Raw genomic sequence first — 24,913 nt, forward strand, 5'->3', positions numbered from 1 at the left:
AACTACTATATGAAATAAATTCCGCCTTGTCGATCGACCGGAAAGGCTCCCTGAAAAACACAGCATGTGTGCCTGGGCCTCAGACACGGACTTCTTTTTTTAAAAAATAATTTTAATTGCTTTTCTAAATGAAAGCCCTACATGTAGAGCGTGACCCTATTTTGAACTCCGGGTGAGTGAAACGGGCACGGGCCACGCCTGCCCATAGGTCTTTATTTTGCTCATCTCGGGTTATTCCCTTGTATTAGTCATTTTATGCTAAGTGCTGGACCCCTCCAATCTCAGCAGAAGGTCATTGCTCCCCACACAACAGGTCAACACCAGTGTTTGGGGTGACCTCGGGGGCACAGACTCTTCCCCGCTTGTGGGTCCCATCACCCCCAGGGCCCCGGGGACCCTCTGCTGGACATTGGCTCTGGGGGTGAGGGAGCCGCAGGAGGGGGGCCGAGGTTCCTATTGGCCAGGCCTGTGCCTCACATCACCATTGGCCAGGCTCAGTCACATGGCACAGCTCACTGCAAGGGAGCCTGGGAAATGTAGTCTTGGCGCCCAGGAGGCAATGGAAAGAAGCTGGGTCCATAAGGAGCGACTAGATTTCTTCCTAGAAATGAGCGTAAGGCATGCAAAGAAGGCTGGGTTCGTTTCCTGGGGCGGCCGTAACAAAGCACCACAGACGGGCGGCTTAAAACGACAGAAAGGGACCGTCCCGCAGGCCCGAAGTCAGAAGGGAAGGGGTTGTCGGCCGGCGCTCCCTGGGAAGGTCTGGGGAGAACCTGCCCCGGCCTCCCTGTGAGCTGCTGGTGTCCCCCGCAGCCCAGGCCTTTCTCGGGGTGCAGAGCCCCCGCCTCCATCACGTTTCCTGTGTCTCTGTGTTCCTCCACTTCCTAGGACTCCAGTCGCGCTGGATCAGGGCCCACCCCAAATCTTCTTAACTGACATCTGAATAAGAGCTGCAAAGACCCTATTTCTTTTAAAAAAAAAGATTTTTTAAAATTTATTTTGAGAGAGAGAGAGAAACATCAATCCACGGCCTCCTGCATGCCCCCTATTGGGACGGAGCCTGCACCCTGGGCGTGTGCCCTGACTGGGAACCCGGCCGGCGACCTTTCAGTGCAGGGGATCACACACACCCGCCGGGCCGAAGGCCGCATTTCTAACTAAGGTCGCGTTTGGTACCAGGGCTTAGGACTTGGATGTATGTCTCTGGGGACGCGATTCCACCCATCAGGAGCGAAGGGCATGAGCTCCTCGGGGTTCTCGGGACACTCCCAGTGCTTCCGAAAACATCATCCCAACCTGTACCGAAGCCAGCAGCACCGGTGCGGCCCCCCCTCCCCCCAATTAGCTTCATGGTGGCAAATTTGGCACTTGAGCAACCGTTTCCCATTTTTGTTCTGACAGACACTTCCCAGGAAAGACACGGAAAGTGCAAGGAGCGCCGAGGAATCACGTCATGGTTGGAACTGCAGGGTGGCGCACAGCCAGGCAGAGGGCCGGGGCCGGGGCATCCCAGCTTGTGCGCCCGGCCCTGGGCACCGGGCTCAGGAACTGCAGGGCGCTTGCCAGGCAGCCAGCGGCCCTCACAGGATAAACCAGGGCTGGGATGGAGGCGCGTGGAGCTGGCAGGAGCTCGAAGGCCGGGGGATAGTTGTCTCCTTGCAGAAAGCAAGTGTCAGGAGGCAGAGAGAACAAAGACTTCCATCCATCCACCTGAAATTAATGTCTCCAGCGAGGAGGGCTGGACGGCTTTCTGCAGACGCCCAGCTGCCGGGGTGAGAGTTCTGTCTGGCTGGCTTGTCACGGCGGCAGACCCGATCTGATGGCTGCAGGGGATGGATGGGGCTGCGGATCCGCAGAGCAGGCGGCCGGGCCGAGGGGGCCATCCCAGCCGGCACGCTCCGTACTGGGCCCGGGACAGCCCCGCCCCGCGAATCATTCACCGCAGCCCCCCCTGTGACATGAGATCCCGGCCCAGGCGGAGTGTCAGCCGGGGAGAGACGCGCCAACGCAATTGTGTGATCAATTTCTGTCCCAGTCTCGGTCATTATTTCCCCCCATAACTCTCCATCTTCCTCGTCCCGGTTTTAATCAGAGGGACGCGCCAGGAGGGAGCCTGAAGTCCCCGCCGCCCTTCCCAACAGGCCCTCGCTCCGGCGGAGCGCCAGCCTCGCGCCTCCCGGCTTATGTTTACCATACGGGTTTTTATTACCACTGAGTCAAAGTGATTGCCACGGTTATCTCCTTCTTAAGTATATTTTCTCTCCTTTCATTTATTTGGAGTATGGCTTGAATTTTTATGCGTCTTTCAATCCCTGCTCCCAAAAGAGGTGGGAAGGGAGCTGGGGAGCTGGGGCGAGCAGGGAGCCCGCCTCTTCCCTCGAAGCGTGGCTGTCACTCCCGCAGCACCCCGGGGGACAGGCAGTCTCCCCCTCTGCTGCCTGGGGGGGGTGAGTAAGAGCCCCTATGCCACCCACTCCCAGGCAGGCCTGAGCCGGGCTTTCCTGACGGCCCCCGAGCGCCCCAGCTCTAATCAAAGCAGGGGGCTGACAGAATGAATTGAAAGGAGACAGAAAAGAAAGCCCCGCGTCTGTCACGCTGCTCCCCACCGGGTTAGGGATCTTTATGATGAGAGACGCGCGGCGGGCTCCAGGCGGGCTCAGGAACTCACGTCTGGAGCCGGCGGCCGCGTCGCTGAGCTAACACTGTCCAAGGCTGACAGCACAGCCACAGCTGCGAGCCCCCGGCGGGGCCCAAGCCGCTGCTCAAAGGCTGTGCCCGCGGCTCCCTCCTCCCACCGTACAGCCCCCCCCAAGCCCCCGGTTCCATCGCGAAGGTAAGAAGATCCAGGCAGACGGCTGGATTTCTCACGAGTCAACGTGCCTTCCAAAGGGAACAGCTGGGCCTTGGAACCGTCCGCGTTGACCCTGACACTGGCCAGGGTGCTGGCCCGCGAGAGACGGCGGTCAGGCTGTCCGTCTGTGCTGCAGCAGGGCCTTTGCGGCAAGACAGCCGGCTCCCAGCCCCTCTCTGCCTCTCGCAAGCTCTGCGCCCGAGGGCAAGTTGCTTGACCTCTCTGGGCCTTAGTTTTCTCACCTGCAGAATGGGGAGAAGATGAGATTGCCCAGGGCCCTGCTCTGTGAGGCTCTCATGGGATAGCGCTTAGTAGGCATTTTGCAAAGTGATTCTTTTAAAGCTTCGATTATATCAGGGACCATCGAAGGCTCAACACCTCCAAGAGCCCAATTTCCCTAGAACCAACCAGGTTCCCACCAGCACCCAGAGGTTTCCAGGGTCTGAGCCTGTCGCCGCTCGGACCACGTGTCAGGCCGAAGCCCCCGGCCTAGCGGCAGCCACAGCAACCGGCCTCTGGGCTCCTCCTGGGACATCACCAGCCGCACGCATTGTCACCTCCGGGCTCGCAGGTGGCCTCCCTGCTTCGCCCGTGCTTCCTGCGGGCGTGGGGGTGGCACCTGCTCCCGGAGCTAAGCCTGCTGTGTGGGGGGCACCGGCCGGAGGAGTGAGGGAGTCTAGGCCTGAGCAGGGCCGCTGGGCGCAGCTGGGTGTCTGGGAAGCACACTGGCAGCCACGGGCTCTCCCCAAGGACCTGAGGACAGAAGCTGCCCCTTGGAGGGTCTTCGGGGGGGTGATCTCTAACCACTGCAGGACGGCCGGCCGGGACGGGGCCTCTCTGGGTGGCCACCTGGATTGTGAGCTGGGGTGAGGCTCCCTGGGGACATGGGCACCCCAGGGTAATTCGGAATGGGGACTGGAGGTCCTGTGGGTACGGGGGGGCAGAAGGAGGGGCTGTGGGCAACAGCCCCTCTGTCAGTCATCACACTTTGTGACTCATGCGTGAAATGCTGCATTTACCCCAGACGGTCCCGGCTGCACATGCAAGGCCAGCGCCAACTCGCCGCACGTGACCACAGCTCCGTTGACATTCTGGACAAATACGTCGTCTTTTGTTTTTGTTTATATTGCAGCGCTTTTGAAATTGTGGTAAATATATGCCATTTTTAAGCGCACAGTCCAGTGGTATCAAGCGCGTTCATATTGTGCCACCAACCCCCCCCCCCCATGTCCCCTCTCTGTCCTGCGGATCAGAACCTCCGTCCCTCCCCGCCCTCGGCACCGCCGTCCCCTTCCTGCCTCTGAATGTGACTCCTAAGGGACCTCATAGGTGGGATCACCCGGGATCCGTCCTTTTGCATCTGGCCGATGTCACCGAGCACAGTGTCCTCCAGCTCCATCCCAGTGTGGCCGTGAGACTCCCGCTTCCTCGGGCTGAGTCACACTCTGGGCAGATGCTCCTGCTGGGGGGGGGGGGGTCCTGCGCCCGCACGGGGCGGCCTGAGCAGCGTCCCTGGGCTCCGCCCACCAGATGCCAGCAGCGTGCCCTCCTCCCAGCTGTGACAACCAGAAACGGCTGCAGACTTTGCCAAATGTCCCCTGGGACACGGCGTCCCCCTGTTGAGAACCACTGCCCCCTGCCACTTGTGTCTGAAGACTCAGGCCCCCCCCCCCCGTGTGTACCTGAGCCTCACAGAGCAGCCACAACTCCGCGGAGGGACGGGGCGCCTCTGGGGTGCGGGTCCAGCCCTGGCTGTGGCCCAGCTCCCAAATCCCATCACGAAGTGACAGCCGCACACGGGTCACGTCACAATCGCTTTACAACGTTTGGGCAGATTTTCACAACAGCCCCTTTTAATAATGAAAAGCCCCCTCTTTTCTGAAATCCACATAAGCATATGGTGAGCCAGGTGCCAGCCGCGCCTCTTGCAAGCTGAAGGCGGCCCCCCCCTCTACCTGCCATCGGGGAGACATAAATCCTTCTTAGCGTCAAGCCCCGGGAGCCCGCGAAGTGTGAGAGTCGGAGATGAAGAGCCTGCTCTGCCCTTGGACACGTAGCGGGAGGTTCCTCGGTAACCCAGGCCCTTCGTGGGCACTGCCCAGAGCAAGGAAGCTTTCCACGCAGTCCAGGAGGGGAGACGCACACACACGCACACACACGTGTGCACACGCGCACGCACACACACGCATGCACACGCACACACGTGTGCGCACACACACACATGCATGCACACACATGCACACGCAGGTTGGCACCAATTCTGGGCCCCACCCTTGGCCGTGTGACCTGTGGATCTTCCCTGGGAGGCAGAACTGCTTCCCGATCCCGGACCCCGGGCCCCAGGCTGGGCCTTGGGACAGGTTTTGGCCAACGAGACGCTGACAGAGAAGCACAGCAGGGCCGGGGGGGGGGGCCGGGGGCAGCCCTGTCCCCTGCTCAGCTCTTTCTGCTCAACCGGAAGCTACCCAGTGAGCCCACCGACCGGGGAGGGCGGCAGGCGCACCACAGACGGGGCTGGTCGGTTAGGCTTCGTTCCGGAGCCCAGAGCTGACCCTGCAGAGACGGGCCTCCTGCGTCCCGACCGGCCTGAGCCCGTGGCTGCTCCCACACGGATGCAGTCGACCGTGTAGGCGAGGGGACCTCTGACGCTGCCTTCGTTGACACTGGCCGCTGCGGGACAGTGGCTGTGCTGTTGGGCCGGCTTTGTCCCTCTACCCCGGCCGTGGGGCCTCGACCCCTGACCATCCTGAACACAGGCCATCGGTTGTGGGTTTGGCTGCCTGTCAGCTATTCTGGGACAGCTCTCGAGTCTCCCCACTGTCTCCCTCCCTCCTGGCGGCTACGGGAAGACGCGGTCCTGGCCCTCGGGGTGTATGTGGCAACCAGGGAATTTCACAGGGAGCGAGAGAGGGTGAAGCCAGAGGCTGGTCATGCTGTGAGAAGGCAGTGCCCACCGCAGCCCCTCACCACCCCCGCTCCCGGACCCTCACCCCGAGCCTGGCAGGCCTGGGGACTTCCCTCCAGCCCTGTCCCCCTCGCGGCCCCCATCGCCAGGGACCTGTCCCGAGCAGGCCCTGTACCCCCCTGTCAGGAGCAGTGTTCCTCCCGACTGAACGCCCATCGCCCGGCGATGCAGAAACAAAACGTGGCCCGTCCAGACAACGGAGCACGTCCAGCCTTAGGCAGGAAGGACATTCTGACGCCTCCCACCCCGGGATGACCCCACCGGACGCTGTGCTCAGTGAGCCCAGCCAGTGGCGCAGGACAAGCTCCGTGTGGTTCTTCCTGCGAGGCCCCGGAGGAGTCACATCCACAGAGACGGAAAACAGGAGGGAGGCCGTCAGGGCTGGGGGAGGGCGTGATGTACAATTGGCACAAATCTCAGCTTGGGAAGGTGAAAAATATCTGGAGACAGATGGTGGTGCACAACATGAATGTGCCTAATGCTGCTGACTGTACGTCTAAAAACGGTTAAGATGGTCGTGTTTATGTTCTGTATATCTTACCGCAATTTAAAAAAAAAAAATGACCTGTCCTATGTTCTGCCTCCTGAGGCCAGCTCCTACCTCCTGAGGCCAGCAAGGCCACCTGATCGGCGAGATCAGAGCAGTGAGCGTGGGTTAGAGGCCCGTCCCCTGCCCCCTGCCCCTGCCCCCTGCCCCTGCCTTGGTTTCAGCAGGAACCTTCAGCATTCTCATTGCTCTAGGGCACCCGCCGGTGCAGGGTGGGCCATTCAGGGAACTGACCCCGCCAGCCACCACAGGAGCCTCGGGATGCCACCCAGGTTGGAGGAGCCAGTTCCCACGCCAGAGTCCTGACCCATGGAACTGCGTGATGACAACTGCTGGTTTAAGCCACTCCTTTTGGGGCTAATCTTTTGCACAGCGACGGGCCCCTCACACGGTCAACAGTCCTTTGCCCTCTCCAGCCCCTGCTGGGCTCTAGCGGCGTCTGCCTGGCAACTGCATCTTCCAGTTACCCCCAACGCCCGAGCCCAAGCTCCTCAGCCTTCACCTCTCCCGCATTTTGCCTCCAACACACACACACGCACACACATGCACACGTGCACACACATGCACACGTGCACACACACGCACACACGTGCGTCAACATACATGCACATGTGCGCGCACGTGCACATGCAGGCACACACGTGCACACACGCACAGACATACTCACACACTCACACGTACACACTATCTACTGTTTGTTGGCCAAGACAAATCTTCCAGAGCTCTGTCTCCAGGGAATGACTGCAGGAGGGGTCTCGAGACCGGGGGTCCAGGACCACGAGGACAGGTTGGTGCTAGTCCAGCCCCTGCCTCCTCTGCTCCTTAAGCAGGAGGACCCCAGGAGTAGGGCCAGGGCTTCCCGGCCAGTCGCAAACGTCTGCTGAGAGCATCCAGCCCTGTCTTCGCTTTCAGAGCTGGAGCCTGGCACTCCCCTGGCTGCCAACACGCAGGAGGAAATCCATCTGCTCGGTTTGTTTCCTTGGGTATCCAGGAATTACACGTGCTCGCCACGCACGCAGAGTTTCAAGCCTGCCTTTCATTCGGAAGAGACGCTGACATTCAAGTTCTTACGACTACGTTTGGACCCTTGAGGACGAGGGGCTGGGGGGCCGTGGGCCAGGTGGAAACACAGGAAGGCTGGGAAGGAGCCCCGGGCCCGAGTTCGAGCCCAGCTCTGCCCCGACAAGCGGGACCGCTCCGGAAGGCTCCCCGCCCAGCGGCACCTCTCCTTCCTTTCTGGCCCGGCCGCAGGGCAGGTGGGCACCTGCAGGCCAGAGGCCTTGGCTGCTGCGTGGTCAGCCTCCCGCGCTGCCATCTGGGCTCATCGCTCAGTCTCTGGTGAGTTGGGTTATCATGAGTCAATTCCCCAGAGCCCGAGCCCTCAAGGGCTGGGGGCCTGGACCTACCAGGCGCAGGGCTGTCACCCCACGCTGACACCCCCCCCCACCGCTGAGCAGGCTCACCACTCATTACATTCTTGCACTGTCACATGTCCTCTCATCTTGAAAAAAAACAACCTTCACTTGACCCTGCTGCCCAAAAACTTTTCTCTAAGGCTCTGCCAGGCTGCAGAGGGTGGACTAGAATGTAGGCTGTAAATCAGGAGCCCTCCTGACATTTAGATCCATTAATCCATCAAAAGAAGATCTGCTGCCTCTTAATATCCAGAGAGAGACCAGAAATCCTCACACGGCTGCCAGGAGGCCCAGGCAGCACAGTGACCTGCTCAGCACATTGTGCTGGGACCCACGGGGAGTCACAAGGCGTCGCTCTCTTCCCTGTGCCTCATCTTTCACCATGGTACCAACACCCCCAACCCAGACAAAGGAATTTGTTACCTGGTACCTTTGCCTGTCCCCATATCGTACGTGAGGGGAAAAAAGTATTCTTGACACATGAAGGAGAACATTAGCCACCGCCATAGCCTATGGGACCCAAATAACCTTCCAGACTGGGGGCTCCTAGGAAGCCCAAGCCACCTCTGACCTCCAGCACTTAGCCCCGGGCATGGCCAATAGGGGCTCGATGTGTGTGCGTAGGAGAGAGGAATGACGGATGGTGGATGGAGGGTGGGTGGGTGGGTGGATGTTGGGTGGATGGATGGGTGGATGGATGCTGGGTGGGTGGATGGGTGGATGTTGGGTGGATGGATGGATGGATAGATGGTGGGTGGATGGATGCTGGGTGGGTGGATGTTGGGTGGATGGATGGATGGATGGATGGTGGGTGGGTGGATGGGTGGATGTTGGGTGGATGGATGGATGGATGGATGGTGGGTGGATGGATGGATGGATGGATGTTGGGTGGATGGATGGATGGATGGATGGATGTTGGGTGGATGGATGGATGGATGGATGGATGTTGGGTGGATGGATGGATGGATGGATGGTGGGTGGATGGATGGATGGATGGATGGATGGATGATGGGTGGATGGGTGGACAGATGGATGAATAAATAAATCTTTGTCCAAGGAGCAGAAGTTCTTGCCCAGACTCTACCACTTAGTAAGCCTGTAACTTCCCTCATTTGTAAAATGAGGCGAGCGTAGTTCTTTTTCTACTCAGTCCATAAGGCTGCTGTGAGAATAAAATTATAGGCTATAAATAGAGTTCTTTGGCTACCTCTGTAGAGCAATACCAATGAGAGGAATCGTGTTCAAAAGAAAATATTCTCTTTAGCCTAATAATCGATTCTAGGTAACTCATTGATCCAGTCAACGATTTGATGAATCCCCCTGGGGGACAGCACTTCTGAAGTCTTTAGGGGCAGGATTGAGGCCTGCGAGGCTCGGCGGGCTGCACAGGATGCTACGTGGTGACGCTGGTCCCTCCTACGAGACTATGGGGCTGTAGAGGCCGGTACTGTGTCTTCGACCTACCATCCCCCTTGTTAGTAAAAATGAGTGACTAACAGGCACACAAAGAGCTACTGCAGCAATTTCAACAAAATAGCCCAACTGTAGCATTAAAAAGATACAACTTTACAACAAGACAGCCACAAAGAAAGGACAGAGTGAAATTCCAACTGTGAACTGTGTCCAGTACGACTCTGAACACAGTTAGCACCTGAGGCAGCCTTTCACCAGTTTGAGGCCCGTTCTAAGGATGGCACGGGGCCTGCCTGTCTGTGAGAGGGCAGCCAGGACAGGGCACGGGCGGGGGTGAAGCCTGTGGAGCGGGTGCACCCTCCTCAGCACGTCAGACAATCTACACAGACAGCCTGACCCAGCGACTGACGTAGAAAATGCTCAGTCCAGGGCAGCCCAGGGTTGCAGGGATTTGGGGTCACTTCCCGCTTAGGTCTGGGACCCTCTTCTTTCCTTCCCTGTCCCACTGGCCTCCCGGCCCCTTGGATGGAGCCCGAGGTGGTGAGGATGGTGGGTCAGGTCTCAGCAGGGGACGGGAGCATTGCAGCCGCCCGGGGGGGAGCTGGACTCCCTGCTCAAATGCCCCACCCCACCCTCTCCCTGCTCCAGACGTCGCCCAGCCAGACCCCAGCTGCCGGCGCCAGAGCCGGAGGGGCCAGCAATTGTTTCTGCAGGGCGCGCACGGAGGGGCAGACCAGCCCTGGACTTGGTGTGGGGCTCTGGACCAGGGCAGCCAGGCTGGGCTGGGAGAGAAAGGGGGTGCAACTACCCCTGGCATTTTCAGGCTTGTCCTCAGAGCACCCCCCGAGTGCTGGCAGGCGCCTGCTGCGGGGCTCGCCGGGGGACAGGACAGAGGGAACACAGTGACAGCTTCTGTGCATGACAGCCCCATGAAAAGGGCACAGCATTTTCTCGGGCGAGCTTGGCACTGGGGGTTGGTGAACGGACTGGAGCTGGTAAATATCAAGGGTTAAGCAACAGGCCCCAGCCCCGACCCCGAGCCAGAGCCGCGGACGCCGTAGCTTCGGAAGGACCGAGCTGGGGTCAGGGGGGCCCCCGCACCAGAGTTCCTCATCTCTCGGTGTCACACAGGCGCAAGACGAGACAGCTCCGTTTTAAGCACGTACTGTCCCCCGTGATCTCTGATGATTACAGAAATCTCCGACTCCGGGGCTGCTTTCCAAGGTCACTATCGTGGCCGCTCTTCAGAGGCAGCCACAGCTGGGGCCCCAGGCTGATCACCGGAGAAATCGGACCGCGGCGGAGTGGCAGTGCAGGGGAGCGGGGGGCCGCGTGAGGCCCACTGTGTGTTCCGGACCCAGCCCGTGCTCTGGGGACACGGATGAACATGCATTCCCTTCGCTGTGAGATCCAGGCCCCAGCTAAGCAGAGACGTCATCCGGGGTCTGGAGCCTGGTGCCCCGAGCAGTGGCCTGAGGTCCCAGGTGGTGTCCAGCTCTCTGACCACCTTCCCTGACAGGTTTTCCTCCGAAGAGCCTCCCCTCGTCCCCCCGGCCCCCAGGCAGGGATCATGCAGAAGTGGGGAGCGGGCTTGTATAGTTGTCACGTGTCTGAGGACCCTGCTGCACTGAGAGGACAGGGGCCGGGGCCACCAAACGGCACAGGACTGGGTTAGAGAGCGCACAGTGGGGGGGGTGCATGGAGTCCATGCCGAGGCCTCGCCCGGCCCAGCAGGAAGCCAAAGGTCACCTCCGAGGCAGATAAATCGAGAAACGACATCAGGAGCATATTAATTAGACTCGGGGAGGCGACGCCACCGTAAGAAGGGGGGCTGTTTGCAGGGGTTGCCGCAGGTAAGGAGGGAGGGAGGGAGGCCCTTTATGGCTCTCTCGGCCCCGTGGCTTTTTCAGATTCGGTTATGGAAGGAGCACGCGCGTGCTGCTCGGGCAGGAGGGGAGGAGACCGAGAGCTGGCCCCACTCCTGCCCCCGCGGCGGAGGCCCCCCCAGCCCCCCCAGCGGCCGCCGGGTCCGTGCGGCTCTCAGTTTGAGGTGTCCCCATGGGTTCCCCGAGGAAGGCCAACCTCAGCGTGTCCTTTTAACTGTAGTAAAATACACACAATGTAAAACTTACCATTTCGACCATGTTTAAGTGTCCAGTTCGGAGGCATTAAGCACATTTGCTTGTTGGGCAGCAGTCCCCCCGCCCACCTCTAGAGCCCTTCATGGGACAAAACTGACACGGTCCCCGGGGAGCACCAGCCCCGCCCCTCGCCGGCTCCGCCCACTCCGGTCCCTCCGGACCTGACTCCCCGGCCCTCCTGTAGCTGGGATCCTGTAATATGTATCCTTTTGTGTCTGGCTTATTTCACTCAATGTATTGTCTTCAAAGTTCGTCTACATTGTAGCACGTGTGGGAATTCCCTTCCCTTTAAGGCTGAATACGCCTCCGTGGGGTGGATGGACCGTGTTTGTTTATCCATCTGTCCAACAGGGGACCCTTGGGTTGTGTCCACCTCTTGGCGACTGGGGATAAAGCTGCTGTCAACTTGGGTGTGCAAATATCTCGAGACCACACAGTCTAGGGGACTTTCGCTGTTGACATACGGCTCTTCACAGAATTCAGAGCAACTTTCTTTTTTTCTTTTTTGTAAAAAAATATATTTTTATTGATTTTAGAGAGAGAAGGGGGGAGAGAGAGAGAGAGAAGCATCGACGGTGAGAGAGAGGCATTGATGGGCTGCCTCCTGCACGTCCTGACTGGGGATCGAACCCACAACCCGGGCCTGTGCCCTGACCGGGACCTGAACCCGGACCTTCTGGTTCCTAGGTCGACGCTCAGCCGCTGAGCCACACGGGTCTGGCCAAAGTAGTTGTTTTTCAATCAGAGCCCCCTTGAGTTCTCAGCACAGTGGACATGATTGGGACCCTCCCCAGCCCTGGCCGACGCGGGGACGTCTTTCCTAACCTGCCCGGGGGGGTGTCTAGGATGATTCCCACTTGATCCACGAGGAAACCGAGGCACAGAGAGGAACCTGCTGGGGTGGGACCAGGCAGTCTGGTGCCTGAGCCCATGTTCTCACCGCTTTGCTCGACAGTGTCAGTGTCCCCGTGAAAATCAGGGAGCTGAGCACAGTTGTCATTCTGTGGGAAAACGCAAGTCACAGATGCCCTGAGTGGCTCTGAAGGCCACACGGCTTATCTCTGACTCCTGTTCTGCAACTTAGAAACCACGGTACAGTCAGTTATTCGCAGACTTTCTCACTTCCTTCCCCCCTCCCCTTGCCCCGCAGGCAGGGTCCCTCCCGAGGACTCGCCCGCAGCTCAGGAGAGGCCCTGTGACGTCGCAAATCCACAAAGGACAGACATATGCTGGCCCTGAGTGAGCCAGAGAGCACAAAGTTTAGGCGGCCGGGGGGCTAAAAGCCCCTAAAAGTTTAACCAGGTCCTGCCAAATGGGCAATTGGCTCTTGCTGAGATTAGTTTCAATCAATTATTAAGCAATAGTTTAATATTTTAAGAGTTTCCTCAATCACAGAGACATGAAAACATTTCATGATTTTCTTCCATTTCCAACATGAAAGCGTAAAACACGTGTAGGCACAGGGACATAGAGTTTTAAAAATCTTTTCTATTGAACTAATTGAATGTATTTTTAAAAAATGTTTTAACTCCTTTCGTAGTCCCACAGAGAGCTCGATGGGAGCCCGAGTGGGTGCCGAGCTCTGGCCGCCTGACATCCAGGCACCGCGTGGTCTGCGCCCTTGAGGAACATCCGGGAGCCTGGTGACGCCCCCACAGCCTCGGCTCAGTACAGCAGCGTGGCAGCCGCCCCCGGGCTCTTGAGGTGCACCAGGTGGCAGAGGCCCAGCGCCTGGTTCTGACCGTCCACCCTCACGAAGTCGGGGCCTCCGGCTCCTCGCTGCTCCCTAAGCCCTGCCTTTCCAGCCAGAGGGCAGCAGGAGGGGACTAAAGCACATGTGTCATCAACTCGAGTTCTATAGGGGACGGAGCTCCTGTTCTTGTTCTGTGGTCAATTCCCCTTTGGAATCTGGTACCACGTGCCTTCTTCCACCCATCCATTCATGCACTCTTCCAGCCACTCACCCAGCCACTCATCCATCCATCATCCATCATCATCCATCCATCATCCATCCATCCATCCCCCATCCATCCCCCATCCATCCATCCCCCCATCCATCATCCATCCATCCATCCCCCATCCATCCCCCATCCATCCATCCCCCCATCCATCCATCCATCCATCCATCCATCCATCATCCATCCATCCATCCCCCATCCATCCCCCATCCATCCATCCCCCCATCCATCCCCCATCCATCCCCCATCCATCCATCCCCCATCCATCCCCCATCCATCCATCCCCCCATCCATCCATCCATCCATCCATCCCCCCACCCACCCACCCATCCACCCATTATCCATCCATCCACCCACCCATTCATTATCCACCCATTAATTCATGCACCCATCCACCCATTCATCCATCTCTCCATCCATTTGCCCACCCCCATTCATCTCTTACCCACCCATCCATCCATTATCAACCCATCCATCCACGCACCCACCCACTCACCCATCCATCCATCCATCCATCCATGTACCCAACTATTCACCATCCATCCATCCACCCATGAGTCCATCCATCCACGTACCCATCCATCCATTCAACCATTTGTCCCCCCATTCATCCACCCACCCACCCATCTACCCATCCATCCCTTCACCATCCATCCACCCACCCACCCATCAATTCATCATTTACCCATCCAACCACCCATCTATCCACTCATCCATCCACCCATCCATCCGCCCGTCCATCCATCCACACAGTCATTTATCCGTATGTGTAAATAGCATGTGCCAAGTTCTAAGCCAGGTGCTCAAGGAGCTCAGTCTCTGAAGGAAGAACAGACCTGGAACCATACATACCATCCAGAGGGCCGTGTGCTAAACCAAAATGTCCTCAAGATGTGCTGGGCCTAAGGGACAGAGTGCCCACTCCTCAGGGCAGGCAGCCTCACAGGGAGGGGCCTCTGCGCTTAGTCTAAGGAAACCAAACGGGGTGTGGAGCTGCCGTTTCAGGTGAGAGACCAACGCTGAGATGTGGCCTTAGCGCCACTGGGGTCACCTGTCCCGGCCTCGGCACACTGCACCTCCAGCATCCAGTTCCCTGCCCCGTTATGTGAGGACACTCCAGCCACTGAGGGCCTGCGTGCTGGGCAGACCCCGCATTGCCCACCCTCCCCTGCCCTCCAGGGGAAGCTCCTAGGGGGTGGAGGTGGTCACAGCCGGAGCCGTTCTGTGGATTACTCAGATTCATTTTCTGTATCTAGATCACGCCGTGTCCTAATTAAGGCGGACCTTCAAGGTTGAACTGCACTTGCGAAGTTTTCAGAAATGGGCCAGGGCTCTAAACTCCCATGACGTCTGCCTCCCCACCCAGACTTCTCTCTCCCTCCAGGGTTACCCCAGACCCTCTGCTTCCGCTCACGGTGCAGGTCCCTCTGCCAGGCGGGCGCATCAGAACCTGCCTTTGGCGTCTCTAAACTCCGAGCTGCACTAACCAAGGAGCAGGTTATGACGGACTTGCCTCTGTAACATTCAGAGGTGACTAACACGCCCGGAAGCCTCAAGCTGCTCCTGGCTTCAGCTCTGTGGGTTGCTTCCATCGGACGTCATGGGGGGGGGGGGCGGATCTGAGGCAGGAGTCGTGGCCACGGGGACACATGGGCAGAACGGGGGCCCAGCCTCTCCCACATTCCTTGGGTTCAACTCCTCAGGCAGGGGCTCTGTGTATCCTAAAGACAGTACGTAAAATATTTATTAGGGAGAATCTCTATTTTTAACCGGGGATGGTTTCAGTTCTATTATTCATGCAGCCTCGGAGGACAGGCTTCCTGCCTGTGGGCTCCCGGGAGCTGAGAGACGGTGCAGAGGCGAATCTGAAATCAGGGCCGGGCGGGGGGCGAGGAGGGGGTTGGGGGGGTGTGGGGAGCCGCAGCTGGTGTCTCCCATGGTTTCAGCCAAACCTCCACACTCAGGAGCGCGAGTGGGTGAAAGCCTAGGTCCTGTTTTAAACACGGAGTCACCCGAGCCCTCGGCCGGCCCGCTCTCGGCTCCCTTTTACAGGGACGTGGCCCTGAGCCACGTGGGAATCCTGACAGTGGCCCCTTTCAGCTCCCGGAGCCCGGGGTGAACGCTGCTGTTAGACAGGCCCGCCCCCGGCAGCCCCACGCTGACAGAGCTGTCAGACCCCACACTGAAACGCGAACATACGTGGCCACCCACTGGGCTGGTGGAGGCCCCAGGGGTGACCCACCAAGGGACAAGGGGCCACACCCTCTGCTCCCCCAGGTCCTTGGGTGCAGAGCTGCCCAGCGCCTGGTCACCCGGCACAGGGAGGAGGCCGCCCTCGCCAGCAGCGGCCACAGCCGGTACCCAGTCAGGAACTAGCGGCAGCTGCCAGGCCCCTGAGGACACAAGCCCCTCACCAGGACGTCTGGTCCTTCTGTCCAGCAGACAGGAAGGGACTGGAGATGGAAGGAGACAGACAGACAGAAGGACATTCTCATTCGGCGTCTGACACGCATGCGTTCGTAGAATCCCCACGCAAGCCCGCGCCCCTGGCATCACCGCCTCCGCTTTGGAGAGGAGTCAGGCCGGGTCCTTCTCACACATCTCCAGACACAGCAGCGGAGAGGGGTCTCTAAGGGGGGTCATGCTCTGGCACCTGCCGCTCAGCCGGCCAGGCACGGACCCAGCCTCCCCGTCTCATCCCTAGACGAAGACTGAAAGGGTGGGAGACACCCCCACAACCCCCCATGAGAAGCCCGGGCCGTGCCAGGCACCCCAAGCCTGGCTCCCAACTCCGGGGCAGCTGGCCTGACCTTGCTGGGAGCCATCAGTGGGGGATGAGACCCGGGGAAAGAAGGCACAGGCCTGGGGTTGAAGAGCGTCGGGGAGGAACGCTCAGGGACAGAGCGAGGCCGGACAGGACAACTGGGTCAGTGCCAGAGGGGCCCTTGTGAAACCCAGTTACTACACATGCTGGGGAGGGAGCACTGAGGGCCACGGGGAAGGTCGCCAGGTCACAGCGGCTCTGGCCTGTGTCCCAACTCTCTCCAGAGCACAGATCCTGGCCCCCCAGGGCCCCGGGTCCTCGATGGAGGGCAGGAGGGCAGGGAGGGGACAGAGGAGGCAGAGCCCACCCTGCTGCTTCCCCATGGGGATGGCCCAGCTCCCGCGGAGGTGGGCAGCTGGGGCCCAGGGCCAAGCAGGGGGCGAGCGGGACACAAGGCCTGCCGCTGTGGGTCCTGGCCCTGCAGTTGGCCCAGTGGATGATCTTACCGCGAACTGAGGATGTGGTACGTGCCAGGCGCTGTATATATGTCCTCCCCACGCGTCCCCCCAGCAGCCCAGGTATTGTTATCACCATATCTCAGGTGCGCTCACAAATCCCCAAAGAGGGGATTTGTGCAAAGACCTGCAGCTGTTTCACAAGGGTCCAGGCCCGCTTCCTTCTCCCTGGCTGGGCACCGAGGAGCCCCTAAGCCCGGGACCTCCACTGGCTTCCCCTCCACCCTCCGTATTACCTCTGGGATCTGAGCATTGGAGGGAGGGAGCGACAGCAGAGACCACTGTGCTCGGCAGGGACTAAGTGCTTCCACAGACCAGCACCATTCTAAGCCCTTTATGGGGCTAGTCCAATTGAACCCTGGGCACAGCCCAGAGAGGTGCAGCCATCTGTCAGAGGCCACACAGCCGCTGAGCGGAGGAGCCGGCTCAGGCCTAGGCGCGAGACCAAGCTGCTCCTCTCACTGCCAGGCTCCCCGACCACCTCACACTCCCTGGGGTGTCTGGGGTGCTCCAAATCCAAGCTCAAGGACTGCAGGGGAAGCGGCCGAGGAAACCAGCAGTGCCCACAGTCTCAGTCCTGTTTCCCAGGCTGCACCAGGCCGAGGTTTCTGGGATGCGTGTGGGCGGCCAGGGAGGAACTGTCTTTCCTTTTTCTAGCCTGAAAGCAATGCCCAGCCCCAGGTTTCTGTCTGGGTGGACCCCTGGCCCCTGCAGGTCCTCTGTCCCTGGAGGGTCCCCCGCTTCCAGCTGTGTGAGTCTGCCCCACATGCTCTGGTGCCCTACCTGTGAGCTATAAATGCTGCAGATCTCATCACACTACACCTGAGCCTACAGAGCCTCTGAAAACCACAGTATTTGCCTTGTCCTGGTCCCCCAGGCATGCAGGAGGGCAGCCTGGGCGGGCGTAAAGGGCCCTCGGGGTCAGGAGGCCCTGGCCCAGCACTGGCCCCGCCTTTTCTTAGGGAACCTGCGAAGCTCAGATGCTTAGACCCCAGTTCTCACCCCTGTGGCCCACAGTGCCCCTGGGGAAGCGAACACCTCCAGGGGTCTCTCAGGCAAGTCTGCAGCTGGGGCTGTGGGTGGCCATCTGCCCCCTGCCCCCCCGCCCCCTGGGGGCATTCAGGATGCCGAGGGCTCACCATGCACCCTCCGCGAGTGGACACGGACATGCACCCCGGTGTGAGCAGCACCTAAGACTGTGTCCTGGCCGTGTGGCTAGTGACCCGTGTGCATGTGGCCCTCGAGAGCCCGCGATGGGGAGGGGAGGGAGCCAACCCAGGGACGCAAACACCCCTCAGGCTGTGGGCAAGCCCCCAGCGAGCTGTAAATGCTAAGGCAGCAAATCAATTTTACAAAGCAATTTGTCCTCGTCTCCAGCTGGCCCCAGGAGGTTTAACCTAATCACGCCGGAACAATGTCAGAAGTTAGCTGGGATGCGCAGAGCCTGTCTTCAGAGGCATCGTGGCCTTGCCAGGGCCTGTGGGGACCGCAGAGGCCGGGCCCAGCCAGGACAGCATGGTGAAGTCCCCAGGGCCTCTCCTGCCCACCTGTGCTTCCCCCTCCCCCTCCATCTCTTTCCCCTCCTGGAAAGAGGGGCCACGTTCCCCCCCCAATGCCCCCCCATTGGAGTGGAGCCCCAGGGCGGGGTCTGTGGGCTGCAGGTGGTGGCACCAGCCCATTCCTCTCCAGAGGGAGGGAGTCCTGATGAAGAAATAAGGCTGATGGTGGCCTCTCAGGTGCCAGCCACGCCCAGCAGGGTCCTGTGGACTGTTAACCATCAGCAAGGGCCACTTTCCCAGGGCCACACAGGGGTGATGGTGACACAGGCTGGGTGGTGGGGCCCTTCACTTACTGACCTGGGAGGTGGTTGCACCCATTTCTGGGGTGGTGGGTGTGGGGCTCACGCGGAGGGGCCAGGAGGGTGTCTCCAGGGCACTCCACCCGCCCACCCCAGCCCCCTCCAAGGCCTGGGCTCCAGGGAGCTGCCTGTGGCCGGCGGGGAGGGAAATGGCACATGCTTTGGAGAAGCATTTTCTGTGAATGGTCCAGTCACCCTCCCTCCAGCATCAGGAGCAGTCGGGCGGAAGGCAGCCAATAGGAGAGGGGCGGCTGTCCGCCGGAGAAGGCCCCCTCCCTCCCAGGGGTGTGCGTGGGGTTCCCCCTCCCCCAGGCTGCTCACCCCACCCCAGGGCTGTCCCTCCCTTTGCATCCTCAGGCATCCTTTTAAAGGGAACACTGCAGATTTAAACCACAATTAAATTTTTAATGAAGCCGCATCCCAGTAGTGCCCGACGCGATGCAATATTGATGAGCTCGCAGTGTCCGGCCGGCGGGAGCGCGCCCTGGAAAGCTTTTCAGGGTGTTATGCAACAGAAAACCAAATTAATTATTCGAAACAAAGGGCCCCGTGTCTCTGTCGTGCTGCTGGGACCCGGGGAGTGTGAACCGGTCGCCTGACATGATTGCAGCTATAAATGGCAGTCACGGGAGGAAGCCGAGACCTCACAGACCTGGCACTACAAGTGTGTGCCTGAGGGAGGAGGCGGGAGAGGGGAGGGAGGGGCGGCCAGCCAGGGAGCACTGGGGCCTACAATCCAGATACTGCAGCAAAATGCAGCAGTTCTTCGAAGCCGGCTCCAAGCTCCCCCCAAGCTCTCCGAGGCATCCCCTCACTTAAGGGGCAGCAAGCAGGGCCAGACACCCTAGCTGGGGTCCAGGGTGAGGCTCCCCCACCGAGGATGGCAGCCACCCCTGTGGCGGGACCGTCTGGGGGTGCGGAGGTGTGAGGTGGTCTGAGAATGGCCACCAGCAGGTGGGCTTGCAGGTGGCCAGGCCTCTGTGCTGCCAGCCCCCCCCCCTGCTGTCCCCACCTTCCAGCAGCCACCAAGGGGCTTTCCATGTGGCAGTGACGAGACCACTGGCTGGAGCTGGGAAAAGGCCAAGCAGGGGTGTTGGGAATGTCCCCGGACTGACCTCAGGACTAAGGAAACAGAGGCCAAGGGCCAATATGGGGGCGTCAGAGGCCTGTGGAGGGGAGGTGGGGCTGCTGGGCCCGTGAGAAATCGCCCAGGGCAGCCACAAGGCGGGGGGCAGCCTTGTCATTCACACTGAGGGTCACTGATCCCACATATGGTATAATTTGGGGTATTCTCCCCCTACCAACCTTGTTCCCACCCAGGGTCACCAGGCCAGCCTATCTGGTCTCCCTGCCTCCTCTGGTGCCCACGCTGGCTCCATTCTCCGCTGACTTTCTAATGTGGTCACCTGCCCTGGACCCTTCCGGAGCCCCCATTGTTCCTAGTGCGGTCTCAGCCCTTCAGGGTGACCCACAGAGGAGACCCTGTTGACCTCCACATTCACCCCTCTGCTCATCCCGGGCTCTGCTATTGATATTTTCAAATGCCTGGCTGCCTCAGGGCCTTTGCACGTGCTCACCTAGAACACCTCTTGACCTGGACAACTCCCCCTCCTGCTCCAGAGCTCAGCTTAAATGTCTCTTCCTTGGGAAGGCCCTCCCTGACCCCCAGCCTCAGTCAGGGCCCTGCTGCTGTGTGCTCCCCAGATGCCCCTGTGTTAGCCAGGTTCCCCCCAGAGCAGAGCCTGAGGCTGCCTTATCTGTGAAGTGGTCCTGGAGGGACAGGGAATGCAAGGGTCATTAATACAGTTGGCTGCTGCTGGGGACAACCGGTGCGCCGTCCCGTGGGACCTCCCTGGAGGCTTATGAGCTGGAAACTTTCCCGTCCATCAATTCTTCACGTCATGGGTCCAGGGTGGCCTCACCTGCATTGAACCCCCTGACACCGTGTGTGTGTGTGCGTGTGTGTGTGTGAGTGTGTGTGTGCGTGTGTGTGTGTGTGTGTGAGTGTGAGTGTGTGAGTGAGTGTGTGTGAGTGTGTGTGAGTGTGTGTGTGTGTGAGTGTGTGTGTGTGTGAGTGTGTGTGAGAGTGTGTGAGTGTGTGTGTGAGTGTGTGTGTGTGAGTGTGTGTGAGAGTGTGTGAGTGTGTGTGTGAGTGTGTGAGTGTGTGAGTGTGTGTGTGAGTGTGTGTGTGAGTGTGTGAGTGTGTGTGAGTGTGTGTGAGTGTGTGTGTGAGTGTGTGTGAGTGTGTGTGAGTGTGTGTGTGAGTGTGTGTGTGTGAGTGTGTGAGTGTGTGTGTGAGTGTGTGTGAGTGTGTGAGTGTGTGTGAGTGTGTGTGTGAGTGTGTGTGTGAGTGTGAGTGTGTGTGAGTGTGTGAGTGTGTGTGAGTGTGTGTGTGAGTGTGTGTGTGAGTGTGTGTGTGTGTGTGAGAGTGTGTGAGTGTGTGTGTGAGTGTGTGAGTGTGTGAGTGTGTGTGTGAGTGTGTGTGTGTGAGTGTGTGAGTGTGTGTGAGTGTGTGTGAGTGTGTGTGTGAGTGTGTGTGAGTGTGTGTGAGTGTGTGTGTGAGTGTGTGTGTGTGAGTGTGTGAGTGTGTGTGTGAGTGTGTGTGAGTGTGTGAGTGTGTGTGAGTGTGTGTGTGTGAGTGTGTGTGTGTGAGTGTGAGTGTGTGTGAGTGTGTGTGTGTGAGTGTGTGTGTGTGAGTGTGAGTGTGTGTGAGTGTGTGAGTGTGTGTGAGTGTGTGTGTGAGTGTGTGTGTGTGAGTGTGTGTGAGTGTGTGAGTGTGTGTGAGTGTGTGAGTGTGTGTGAGTGTGTGTGTGAGTGTGTGTGTGTGAGTGTGTGTGTGTGTGTGTGTGTGTGTGCAGAGCAGATTTCTGCAGGGGCCCCAGGGCCAACACACGGTGGGCCCCCTGGCGGCACCCGTGGGGAGCTGGCAGCAGCCCCTGCACACCTGGCCCCGAGCAGCAGCTGCAGTAAGAGGTGAGGCCCGGAAGTGGTGGGTCCGCTCCCCACCACAGCTCCCCGCACTGCCAGGACCCCTCCTTTGGGCCGACCTCCCCGGGTGAGGACCGGGAGGCCCCCCCCATGGGCAGCACTGAGTAAACACCGGTTCTCGCCCTGATGGAGTCAGGGAGCGATGCGCAGCTCTAAGGGCAGCGGGGACACAGGCTCCTCTCAGGGACTGAGCCCGGTGAGGCTGTCCCTGAGCTGGGCCGGGGGAGGCCAGGGCTGGCTCGGAGCAGTTCCCAGCTCTCCCGCCCTCCCCGCCTCCCCAGCACCGAGCCTGCCTGCGCGGAGCGGAAATGAAACAGGAAATGGAAATCTTCCCGGAAAGGGGGCTTTGTGACCTCCGACAGGTTCCTTCCCTCTTTGGTTGTCTTCCCAGCCGCAGGCCCTGCTTCAGGTTTCTCCCCCCACCCCATCCCCACCCGCGGAGCGGGGTTCTGAGGAGGGCCCTCTCCCAGGATCTGAAGGGTTTGGACCCTGAGCCACGGCACAGGAAGAGGTGGGAGGCAGGGCCCCAAAGAGAGACAGCCCTCGCCTCCTGCCACATGGGACCCACCCCTCGGAGCCCTCCCCGGACTCACCCAGTCCTGCCAACAGCACAACAAAGCCACGGTCATGATAGTGACAGATGCCACCATTGACCGTGTCCTCTCTCTGGGAGCCAGGCCTCTGCTGGGCGCCCCTCCACCCAGACCTCGAAGCTGGTGACCTCGGAGCCAAGCTGGGGACCCAGAGCACGCAGGCTGAGCCACTGTCCTCCCAGGAACGCCTAGCCCTGCACCGGAGGCGACACCCACGGTATTGCTATGACACTGATATTGGGGGTGGGCTATACCCCCGCCCCCCACCCCCCAGAGCTGTCTGTGAAGCCCTGTAACGTCCTGCCCTGGGAAACCACAAGCCATTCAGGGCTTCAGCTTTGGGCCCAGCCACATTCCGTCTTGGAGAATCTTAATTTAGCTTCCAGTAGTAGACGCCAGCGTTTAAGAAAAGGGCATGAAACTGAAACTTAAAACCAAGAAAATGCTCAACATCAACTTAAAAAAAAATTAGCTGGAAAGCTCTTACGTCTGTGTCTGGGGAGTTCCTGGCAGCACACGGCGGGTCCTGGGAGAGGGCCGTGGAACGAATGCATGAATGGGAACCCGCAGGCCGGTCTTGCATGCCTGGAATTAGCTGTGCTACTCAGGCTGAGGCATTTAAATCTAAGGAGGCTTGATTGCCCCATCTGTGAAATGGGTGCAATTAAACAATAGCACCTGCCTTGCAGGTTTCCTACACGATCGAGTGAGTTCAGGTGTGTGAAAACACCTTGTCAGACACAGGTTTTCAAAGCACTGATCCCCTCCTGTCTTCTGGTGCACTGGCAGCCCCAGGGGGCCCTGGTGTCGGCTGCTGGTACCTCTCCAGCTTCGGGTGCCCTGTAGTCTCTGTCCACTGAGGCTCCTCTGTGGCTCAGTCCCTGGAGCAGGAGGCCGGAGAGGAGCCCCAGCTCTCCCCCTCCTAGGATGAGCGATGGCAGCCAAGCACAGGCCTTGTGATAACTGTAACCCCTTGCCGGTAAATACCATTTTTATTCCAAACTTTTATGCCTCGGCTCATTCTATATTTCATGTGCCCTCTCCTGGCGTTCGGCAGATGTGAAATGGATGTGCAAGGACACAGCGGGCAGGCGGCCCCCGCGCCCACCACCTGGCCACATGCCGCTGGCTTGGAGGAGCCAAGGAGCCAACTGAACGAATGCAAACGGGGCTCCAGGGTGGGGGCTCCAGAGCCACTCCAGAGCCTCGTGCCCACTGACTGGCTCCGCCGGCAGGAGGACAGGGAAGGGCGAGGGAGAGCATCGTGAATCGGGAGAGCCCGGTGGAGGTGCTGAGTGCGCAGGTCCCCGGCATTGGCGTTGTCAGAGGCAGACATCAGGGATCTTAACGGAAGGGACTCTGGAATATGGGGTCGCCCTCCCCTGTTCCGCCTCCCTGGTGGTCTCCCTGCTGACTGGCTATGACTCCGCCACAGCTGGAAGATGCTTCCGGAGCTCCACCAGCAGCCGGCCCTCAGGCCCCTTCAACTCAGGTCAGCTGGGGACCAGGAGTCTCATCCGGCGCTCCTGAGACTGCTGAGTGCTGGGTTTGGGGACAAGTACTTGGACTTCACCGCTTTTGTCATCTCCTGGCTGTCGGATAAACACTTTGAAGGTGGCTGTCCCCACGTGAACTCGTGGTCTCTCCCTCCCTCCAGACCATCCCCTCCTCGACGGGGGGCACCACCCCCTCACCCCCACCTGGTCAAGTCCTCACACCAAGTCCTGACAATTCAGCGTCCTCAGGTGTCCTCAGATCCATCTCTGTGTCCCTTGCTCCTGCCATAACCTTCATCCCACTCATCATCTCTCCAGCAGCGGCCTCTCCCAGTCCTCCTGTTCCCCCTCACATCTGCCCTCCAAGGAAGCCTCTAGGGAGGGCCCTGTGCCCCCATCCATCATCCTCCCAGGTCCTCCCCGTGTTCTCGCAGCACCCTCCCTCTCACCCACCTCAAGGGGAGCTCTGTCCCGCTCGGGTGGAAGTTCTAGACCAGCCCCCGGCTCTGGCCTTAGCCCTGGAAGGGAACAGGCCCAGGAAACACCACAGAATGCTCGAGGGCCCTGGGCCCAGCTGCGGACTCAGGCCTCCTCCTGGGTGCGTTCCCACCACTGCGGCTGGGTGACGACACTCAGTGGGCACCACCATCCTCAGGACACTGCCCGGCCGCGTGCTCGGCCTCCTCAGCCTGCCTGCCTGCACCCCACTGGCCACACTTCCCCACGGCCCCCTCGCCTTCCCTAGGCAAGATGCTCCCTCCCAGGCTCACCTGGGGGCCTCTGAATTCTCCGTCAGTGGGGTGCTGAGCTGGCTGCAGCGGCTGCTACATTTTCAGGAGTTTGAAAGCTGATTGTTAAGCACAGCTAGTGTTAAAACATGAAGGATACAAACTTACAATAAAATTAATTATACTAAGGACCAAGGTAGACACACTCAGAACTCTCCCTACCTAATTATTTGTTACATTTTGCTATTATCTCCGCTTTCGAGGGGGAATACCATATAGTCACCAGCCCCAGGACTCCCTCCCCACCCCCCTGCGGTTCTGAGGTGTGGACCCGGCCAGACTGCGAGGCCGGTGTCCACAAACGAGGCTGCCCCTGCACCCGGACCTGCCGACGGGGGTGGGGGGGGGCGAGGCAGCTTGGGCTTCCTCCACTGAAGGTTTTGTTCAGTCCTCTCCCGCCCCCCACCCCCAATACGGCCGGGAGAGGACTTGCAAACGCCACCAACTCAGAACCTCCACCCGCCCAGGGCCTTGCGTCCGGTTAAAAGTCTTTAAAGAAGGCAGAGGGCGGTGGTGGTTGGACTCCACCTGTCGGAGCAGCGCCCAGTGCGCGGGAGTCCCACACAGCGCCTTCTGGTGGAGAGGTCGCTCGCTGGGCCGAAGGGTCCGGGCCCCTTGACC

At 59.7% G+C, this 24,913-nt stretch overlaps 1 protein-coding gene across 1 annotated transcript in view; it reads right to left on the reverse strand.

The window, feature by feature from the left end:
• The window catches only part of ENDOV (endonuclease V), a 68,005-nt gene that overhangs the window by 1,821 nt on the left and 41,271 nt on the right, over window positions 1–24,913 (reverse strand). The gene's annotated exons all lie outside the window — the stretch shown is intronic.

Source organism: Miniopterus schreibersii, assembly GCF_964146895.1.
Source record: "Miniopterus schreibersii genome assembly, chromosome: 16".
Taxonomy (NCBI): domain Eukaryota; kingdom Metazoa; phylum Chordata; class Mammalia; order Chiroptera; family Miniopteridae; genus Miniopterus; species Miniopterus schreibersii.